Source organism: Lampetra planeri, chromosome 25, assembly GCF_965212315.1.
Source record: "Lampetra planeri chromosome 25, kcLamPlan1.2.h2, whole genome shotgun sequence".
In the NCBI taxonomy this organism is placed as follows: domain Eukaryota; kingdom Metazoa; phylum Chordata; class Hyperoartia; order Petromyzontiformes; family Petromyzontidae; genus Lampetra; species Lampetra planeri.
The window spans coordinates 6,842,229-6,851,601 of NC_136131.1; the positions used below are offsets into that span (position 1 = coordinate 6,842,229).

At 53.7% G+C, this 9,373-nt stretch overlaps 2 long non-coding RNA genes across 4 annotated transcripts; both read right to left on the reverse strand.

Moving 5' to 3' along the window:
• Nucleotides 1–720: 720 nt before the first annotated feature.
• On the reverse strand, nt 721–3,606 carry LOC144727324 (uncharacterized). Its single transcript, XR_013587365.1, has 2 exons — nt 1,632–3,606; nt 721–1,131 (listed from the first exon to the last, which is right to left on the reverse strand). It is a non-coding gene; the product is annotated as an uncharacterized LOC144727324 (long non-coding RNA).
• A 147-nt stretch (nt 3,607–3,753) lies between these two features.
• On the reverse strand, nt 3,754–8,431 carry LOC144727325 (uncharacterized). Of its 3 annotated transcripts, XR_013587368.1 has the most exons (5): nt 8,264–8,431; nt 5,628–5,771; nt 5,266–5,399; nt 4,343–4,909; nt 3,754–4,038 (listed from the first exon to the last, which is right to left on the reverse strand). It is a non-coding gene; the product is annotated as an uncharacterized LOC144727325 (long non-coding RNA). The 3 variants fall into 3 exon arrangements; XR_013587366.1 differs by having other exon boundaries at nt 5,266–5,771; XR_013587367.1 differs by lacking the exon at nt 8,264–8,431 and adding an exon at nt 8,039–8,252 and having other exon boundaries at nt 5,266–5,771.
• Nucleotides 8,432–9,373: the final 942 nt, after the last annotated feature.

The window sequence follows — 9,373 nt, forward strand, 5'->3', positions numbered from 1 at the left end:
GAGACAAAGGCGGCCAGGCGTGATGGCCACCAACCCCATCATGTGCTGTGCCAGCCTTCACAGGTGCTCGCTAACAGCACTTGGCCCAAAAGTATGTTAAGGCTATACGGAGGATCTTTGTCTTTGTTGTGCGTGTCGCTAACTGCACTTGACCCAAGTCTCTAAAGGCTATCTATGTATTGTATATTTGTGCACGTGTCTGCGTCGTTATGTGCATGTGTTTATCCAATGTGGTGAGCGGTAGTGTAAGGGTTAGCGCACTGCGCTACGAACCCGGCCCTCTTCTAGATCAGCATTGGGGAGACAAAGGCGGCCGCGGCCATGGTGTTTGCGACACCACGTATTTGTGCGCTAGAGTTGCCACCTTTTCCAATGCAGACCACACCCGGACATATCTCTCGGTCAGCCTCTGTAGTGTCCCGTGTGAAAGTTCAACTCGGTACGAACCAATGGCCACCGCCGCCCCAACACGGACGCCGCCAATTCCAGGGTCGTCCCGGTCTAACCGAGACATGTGGCAAGGCAGCCCTGTTGTGCCGGACCTCATAGGTGCGGCTCGCTAACAGCAACTTGCCCCAACAGTATGTGTGGGCTACACGGGGGATCTTTGTATTTGAGTCGGTGAGAGAACCGGACGCAGTGGCTGGGGGCTCCACAATGACTACAAAGTTGTACTTAAGATATATCTGAGCAAACAAGAACCAATGTCCAAGCTGAATGGATAAACCCCTTAATATATTTGCCACTCCACAAACAAAAAAAATATCGACATAAATTCTTACACAACCCATCAGCCATTTGCAGGAGCATGAGTTTAACACGTAAAACTGGTCCGGTTTCGACATTCGCCATCTCATCAGCAGTCATGTTCGCTTAAAGCGACAGCTGGTGAACTGGCGGATGATTATAGGCAAGGACTTTCTCTGCGAGATATGGGTAACGAATGTACGGCAATGTTTGCTCAACAAAGTAACCGATCAGGAGGTAGAATCGGAGGTACAATTGGGCACCGCAGCAGAACACGCGGACCTCGGGCGAGTTATTGAAGGCGGCCCGGGATCAAAACGACGATGAACTAGAGGACGAGGGAGCAGAGCGGAGCGTCCCACGGAGGCTCCTGGGAAGTCGAACCTGATGAAAAGGAAGCTTGTTGACACGAAGATGAAAAGTTTTCAATCAATGCACACAGCCAGTATAAGACGTAACAGTACCGAAAACATCTCAAGCCTCCAGTAAATCACGTGACTTGTGTAGCCACCCCCCACTTTGAATCTCTTCCCGCCCACTCTGAGAACAGATGCCGCTGTTCCGTGCAGCGGCAGCCTCTTCCTCCCCATCTATCGTTTTTTTGTATTGTTCGCTGTTGTAACATTCTGACCCGCCCTGACTGGACATTTATGAAAAACATCTTTATAGCTCAGCGGATTCCCCTCTGCTCCCGTTTCTCCATTTTCTCCATTCCTTTCCCGTCGTTTTCCTCTCACTTCCCAGACTGTATCTTTGTCCATGCGTCCAAATCTTGACAATGCTCTCCAAGCCGCGGTGCAACCACGGTTACAATGTTGATCGTGGTTCAGAAACGTGCATCTGTTTCAATATATATATTTGTTATATTTAGATCTATCTTGTACCTGTCAGCTCTTCAAGTCGATGTTTCAGCAGAATGTGCATAACAAGCAAAAACCCTGGATCGGTCTCGACTTCTCTGTCTCATCATCGGCCTGCTGGTAAGAGACCGCATTCTGCTGCTGAGAATCAAAAAGTAAAAAAAAACGGCGCAATGGATTCTTGAATCCATCTGTGCAAGGCTTTACGTTATCTCCTTATGTGTGGTGTGTTTTCTCCGATTTATCCGGTTTTTTTCCACATGGTGCCAAAATCCCAATGTGGCAAGACCCTCCTGTACATCTGTGAAAAATAGCTTTATAGCTCATCGGATTCCTCCAGTAAAAATAAAGATTCTGATCAAGTCTCGAGACTCAGTGAAGCGAGCAGGCGTCTGGGTGTAAGCATATGCACAAGCGTGTGTGCGTGTGTGAGTGCGCATGTGTGTCTGTGTGCAATGAGTGCGTGTATGTATGTCCATGTTTCTACGCGTCTTTGTGTGCAGGTGCGTCTGTGTGGTGTTGGTCAGAGTAAGTGCAGCAGCAGCAGCATCAGTAGTGACTGCGGGATCATGACCAGCATTATCATCATCAGCATCAACCGCAGCCTCGCATCAGCATCACCACCATCAGCAGCAGCAGCAGCACGAGCAGCACTGCGCTGCATTAGTGGAGGCTGGGTGTGGCCCTCAGCTCGGACGTCACGTGTCACGCTAAGGGGGGTACCCCCCCCTCCCCGCTGAGGGTCACGGGGTGGCAGGATGGGAGTGGGGGGTGGGGGGTTGCAGTGGGCAATCGACCGAGAGGCAGTGATGACACAGAAGCTAAATTATCGGCCACATGAGTAAAATAAAATAATAAAGTTGGGGCGTGGAAAAGAAGCCCGAGTTTGAATGAATAATGCAGGAGGAATAAAGATTTAGTTTGAGGGCGGCCGACGTGGCAAATGGGGACAGGGCAATGGTGAGATTGATGGGGTAGAACGACGGCAGAGTGAGGGAGAGACAGAATGAGGCTACGTGCCGCTTCTTAGCCTGCGGTGCTTAAGGGTGAGGAGCGTGAGGAGAGCAGGGCTCGGCCACACCAGGCAGCTGACTGCTGCCGACTCCGGCCGCAATCGCGGCGAGTACCGCCAAGGCCATGCGGGTCGCAGCGAGTGTGCTGACAACACCTGGCACAGATTGGGTCGATTGATCAGCTGGTCCGGCGGCGACCGGCATGGTGAGGTATGGTCAAACAACCGCCATGACCGACATGATGTGGCGGAGGCGTTTATCCAGCATTGGAATGACACCGAGATGTGAATGTATATACAATCAGCTGGTCACATGATCACCCAGAAGACACCCATAGGACCAGACACTCGGTCATCTCGACACCCAGACACCCACTCACCCAGACACCCAGTCACTTATGTAGACACCTGGTCACCCAGATACCCAGACACCCGGTCAATTGGTCACCCAAACACGTACGCTACCACCCAGACTCGGAGACAGCCAGTTCATAAAACACCCAGACACCCGGACACCTGATCAGCTGCACAGACCCAGACAACCCTCACCGCCAGGCACCCGGATGCCGCCCGGTTAGCTTTTCGCCCAGACACTTAAAAGTCTTCCAAGCATACGGACTCCCGGTCACCCTGTCACCCAGACACCGACGCGCGACACGGGTGACCCAGACACCCGATTAGCCGGTCACCGGGTCGCGCCGCAGGGCATACGTCAGCCCGCGGGGCGGATCGGGCAGCCCGCGGGTCGACGCCGCTGCGGACGATCGATCGGGGACGGCCCGCCGGAGGAGCCACGAGGGCGCGCGCGGGGCCGTCCTTCGGCGGCCGTGGGCGCCGCAGACGGGAGGCCTACCTGAGCGCGGGGCGTTTGTCGGAGCGACCCCGTGTGTCCGCGCCGCTCGCTCCCCTCTGCTCCCTGAACAGGTCGTGGCTCCCAATGCCTGGCCCTTATATTAACCCCGCCTTCTAAAGCAGCAGCAGCAGCCACCCCCCTGCGCCTCCCCTCCCCTCCCACCTTCCCCCCGCCCCCCCCACCCTCTTCAAGGCAATCCTCACAACCCGGAAGTGCTCACCACCCTCAATCCCTCCCACCCCCCCACCCCACCACATTTTTTTTATCTCCCCCCCGCATCCTCCTCTTCTACCCCCCCCACCACCACTTAAACCGGTCCTCATGTTACCATGGAGACAGGAGCTCCACCTCTCTCGCTCTCCCATGCCCTCTCTCTCCCTCTCTCCTCTCTCTGCCAGGGGTCGCCCTGTGACCTCCCAGCAGCCACTGCAGCCGAGGCGTGAAGGACGACCACGACGACGAAGACAAAATAAAAATAAAACCTGCGCGACCGGGACTGGTGGCTCATGATGCTGCTGATGATGATGATGAAGCTGCTGCTGCTGCTGATGATGCTGCTGCTGCTTCTGGAGAGAGGGGGCAAGGGAGGGTGGGAGACACGATGGGCATGGCACGATGAACGGCGTAACACAGATGCGGGCGGACTGACGGGGCGAGTGGGCGAGCGGTGAGCAGATGGGAGAGCGGGTGAGTGGGCGAGCGAGTCAATGGGCGAGTACGCGAGCCAGTAGGCGAGTGGGTAAGTGGGTGAGCCAATGAGTGAGCGGACGAGTGGGCGGGTGAGTGGACTGGCGGGTGGGTGAGTGGACGGGCGTGTGGGCGGATGAGCAGACGGGCGAGTGGGTGAGTGAGTGGTGTTCACGTGGGCACCTGCGTCGTCTCGTGCGAGCACGTTTCGGGATGATGCACACGCGCGCGTGGCTGCGTCTTGGCGTGCGTATCCATGCGTGGTGTCGTTGAGCATCACGCTTCCGCCACCTCGCTCCGCCACTGCAGAGATTCTCGTGGAACCCGGAAAACAATCGCTGGGCATGCTATTAAACACGTCTTCAAAAGAATTATAAATTGAAAAACGGATTAATTTGTTCAATTCTCATTAGACAGGAGTAATTACATGGGATATAGCGATTTTCTCACTGTAGGTTAGTACAGAAAAGGATCCAGAACTGCGGAACATTTTTTTTCCGGGATGGCACGAGTCCACCCAGACCGCGGGACGTTCAGCGAGTGTGCAAGTAGGAGAGTGCGAAAAACGTTTCGGGATCGTGGGACTTTGTGGGAATGCTGAACGTTACGGGAGTGTGGGATGCTGCCGAGTGTGGAGGCCATGTTGCCGAGTGCGGATCGCTGCCGATGGGAAGCGTGTCCATGTCTGCTCCTCCCTCTTCACCACTCTGTGGCGCAAAGGCAAAGACCCCAGCACCGGGACGATGATGCCTGACACACCAGTGGCACACATGCACATACAAAAATCCCCCGTATCGCCTTAACGGACTGTTGGGGTAAGTACTGATAGTGAAAACCTATGAAGGCCGGCACGGCACACGAGGGGGTGGTGGGTGGCCAGTACCACAGCGGACCGCCTTTGTCTCCCCAATAGCGATGTTTACACCCGCACCAGGTACTCATTTGAGATACATGCACGCGTACACACAGACACAGATACACGCGCGCATTCATACGCGCGCGCTCGTGGACACGCAAGCATGCACACGTACACACTGGCACGTGCGGGTACACTGTGAACACCAGTGGCTAAGAGCAGTCAATGAAAGTGCAAGGGCCGTACGTACATTGGCGATGGGAGGAGGGGTAGACGCGTCTGGGGGTGCAGGACACGAACCAGCCATATAGGAGCTCCAACCGTTTGTTTTTGAAGAGTCACCCTCCTTCAGGCTTGGAAGTCTCAGAGCAACCTGCGTCACATCTCAAAACATAAAGAATTCAAAGGACACCCCCCCCCATTGGCAGCTGGCCCTGTGTGGCAAAAGCTGGCCTGCAAGCGGGCATCATCGCCCTGCAGGGTGTACGACAATCGACACGTCGCGTGTGCTGGGGTAAAGTGTGGGTACACCCACGTGAGATCAGCGTGGAAGAGTAGGCCAACATACGCTGCAGTGGAAGCCCCATCCGCCAGCAGTGGCTGCGTCTTTACCTCTTCCACGAGCGCGACGAGAAAGGGGGTCCCTAGACCGCAGCGTGGCGGTCGTGCCGGAGTCGACAGACGCGCGCGGCTGTCCGTGGCCGCCCAAGGTCACGTGAGTTCCAGGTGAGATGAGGGTCAAAGTGACTGCAACCCCTGGGGGATGGGGATTGGGTGTGGGGGTTGGGGGATTTGACTCCTGAGAGCCCCGCAAGCTGCTCCACGCCACGCGTTATTAATTTACTCGCTCGCCCTATTCCATTCCATTTCGCACACTCATCCGAAATGAATTCGCCTGTGTTTATTCATTCATCACCTTCAATTACACACGCGCCTTAAAGCGCACAACCACACACTTTCATTCGATTTGCTCACCTTTATTCATTCACTCACCAATATTCACCATTCATTCACTCGCCTTCAATCACCCACATCCATCAATTCAGTCTCTCATCTTCACTCCACCTGACCGATTCACCTTCATCCACACTCACGTCATCATCACCATCACTCGCTCATTCTAATTGTGACCCCCCCATTGCATCAATGGTGTGCAGGAATGCAAAACACGATATCCCGTCAAGGACAGAGCTGTTAGGGTCTGGGTTGTAGATGGGGTTAGGAATAAAGTGATTGTTAGAGACAGAGTTAGTACGAAGCATATGTTGTGTGTGTGTGTGTTGGGGGAGCGGTAGTGTAGCGGTGAGCGCGCTGAGTTACGAACCCTGCCACCAACACCAGTGACGATTACACTATGTAACACGATTTTTGTTCCTGGGTACTAAGTGTTCTTTTTAATTCATTACGCCTAAAAAGTATAGAAAATGGCTATTATTCCCCACAAACTTTGCTTTTGTGACCAGGACTTTATGTGAAGGAATGACACAAATGCACACCACGTGCTCTCATTGAAAATAGATACATTTAAAAATATCACTGTCCTGGTCACAAAAGCAAAGTTTGTGGGGAATAATAGCCACTTTCTGTACTTTTGAGGCATAAGCAATTAGGAAATAACACTTACTACCCAGGAACAAAAAAATTAACCCGTAAAAACAAAGTTTTTCACTATAAATCCTTTATATGTGTGGCGGCTAGAGTTCTCTCGTCCTCTGGCTTGAGATGGCTGCCACCTATGGGTCAGATGATTGCCTGCCACCATTAAGCAATTGGTAATTAAATATAAAAAAAATTTCCTAAAAAGTGTAAAATTTTGGAAAAAAAATTTCACGAAAATTAATTGTCACGCACAACGAGTCTGTGTGCAAAATATCAGCTCGATTGGATCACGGGAAGTGGGTTAAAAAACGACCGAAAGATTTGCACGGTCGTAAGCGCGCAAGCAAGCAAGCAAGTTAACTTAATATAAAGGATTTAAAAAATGTTTTGTTACAGTGCTATCTGAACCGGTCCTGGGCCTCCCCTAGGTCGCCTCAACCCTTAAATGAGTACTGTACCTCGTGTGGTGTGTAAATATCACCACTGGGGAGACACAAGGTGACCGGGATGGGGGGGGGGGCTGAACTCCCAGCCAACATCGGTGCTACTCGCCACCAAGCACGTGTCCCCAAAGGTCAGCAAAGGGATCTTTGTCTTTAGCATTGGAGGCAGAGTGGTGGGGGTTAGGGTTGGTGGCGAGGGTTATGATTGGGGTGTAATGATGACGTGTCTAAAACCTCCTGCCTCCGATTAGCATGGCTGGCTACGTACGGTGCGAAAAAAGTCCACCACACAAACACAAATCACCCTCACTCACTCACTCACTGGGCCCCATGGCAGTGCGGGCAGCAGAGTGGACAAACGCAGCTCTTTCTTTCTTCCACCACTAAACACTGTACAACCACACTGCCGTCTGATACATTATTAATCATGTCGGTTCCCCGCGCCACGGCTGACATGAATGGCAGCTAATAAGCGAACTGCTGCTTGCTGCAGGCATATGGTCAAAGACCCCAAGGGCTCACAACTGCTTGGGGGGGGGGGGGGCGCCTTCATACAGAAGAGGATTTAGAACGTGTAAATGCCGGCCTGGTGTTTGTATACACGGATAGGCTTGTGTAGGGGCTATGCTAAGTGCTATGGCTGGGCTAGTGTTGGGCCGAGGTTAGTGTTGAGACTGTGCCTCTGTCAAGGGCAGCTCCGGTCTCGGGGTTTTGCGTTGCGCACAGGAACGCGTGTACGCGTGGACACGTGCAGTACGCACACAGCACAGCAAGCAGACACACCACACTCAGCATAGCGGCACTTGCCATTGCGCAACACAGCAGACACACACAGCACAAACTTTACCGTAGCTCAACACAGCACACCACATTACTGTACAGCACATTTTGCCAAAGGGCAGGGCATGGTGGCATGGCGCAGTGGCACTTTGCAAAGCGTACATTCAAATCACTGCAGAGAACTCTTAATAACATCCTTACATTGTCTCAGACACAGTTCACACGGCGTCTGACGCGTCTCGCGTGCAATGCAGTCGTCTGCGAGAACTCTTCGAGCGGCTTCGGAGTACAGTGGCACGGGTATTGCAAACACGTGCGCGTGGCGCACTGTACTTTTACTGTACCGTGTACACGTGCGTCCATAGTGTTGGACACGTGCGTCCATACAGTGGTGGTGCGCACGTGCGCAACCAACAGCCGTCTCACCTGCACCCACATCCTGGTCTCCGTGCGGCTTGAACCCCAGACCCTCACCACCCCGGGGTTGGCGGTAGGGGGGTGAGGGGGGGTTATTGGTGGTGGTGGTGATAATGATTTAGAGGCATCGACCCGAGGCCCCGGAGACGCAGCAGCTGCTGCCACTCGGCCTCTCACCCGGACCCCGAACTCGCGCGCACCTTCCCACTAAACTCCCAACCCCACCTCCCCCCCCCCCCATTGTCCACACTTGTGGCCCTCCACGTGTTCAGCCTCTCGGGCCGCCACCAGACTCGGGCAGCTGCCTTCAACATTCACTCACTTCACCACCACCAACACCCTCCACACACACACACGGGGCTAGACTCACAAGGGTTCGGCACGCTGGTGTTGAGGATTAACAGCAACAATACCCACCGCCGCAGAGGAGGCACCCACTCTCTCTGCAAGGGTGGTTAGTGAAGGATGATGGAGAGGTGGCCGATTCCTTCATCTGGGGGGGTTCGGCTCTCTACACGAGGGTGGCCCCTTGTCCCCCCCCCCTCCCTCAAAGCCCAGTCTCCTCGACTACTCGAGCCACAGAGGCCAGCTCACTCATCACAGATCCTCAAGTCCCACGAGGTGGAAAACATTTAGCGATGCCAGCGTATATGGGACAATACAAGCTGATAATGTGATGCACATGCTTATTGAGGTTACTGAATAAATCACTTTTATTCGCAAGTTGCAACTCAAGTTTAGCCACTGCAGGTGATACCAACAAGTACAATATTTCTGTTGCAACCCGTGGACCAGAGGTCAATGGGTGAATGTGCAGGCGGTGCAACTGCACAGAGGCCCCAAGAGCTGGCGGGCACGTGGGGCGAGACGATCGACAGGGAGGGGACCGCATTTCATTTCTCACACCGGGGGGACCTTGCCCAGGATCCTCCCAACACATCGACGATTCTTCTTATTCTTCTTTCGTACGGCTGATGGAGATGCTGAGCAGCACATTTCACATTCAGCCGATCAAGCCAAGACCACAGCGGAGTGTATCGCCGATTGTTGGCAGAGGAACGAGAGAAGCGCATGTGTGGGTTTATGTTCTCTATTGGGCAAAGCATTCAATTCGTTTGC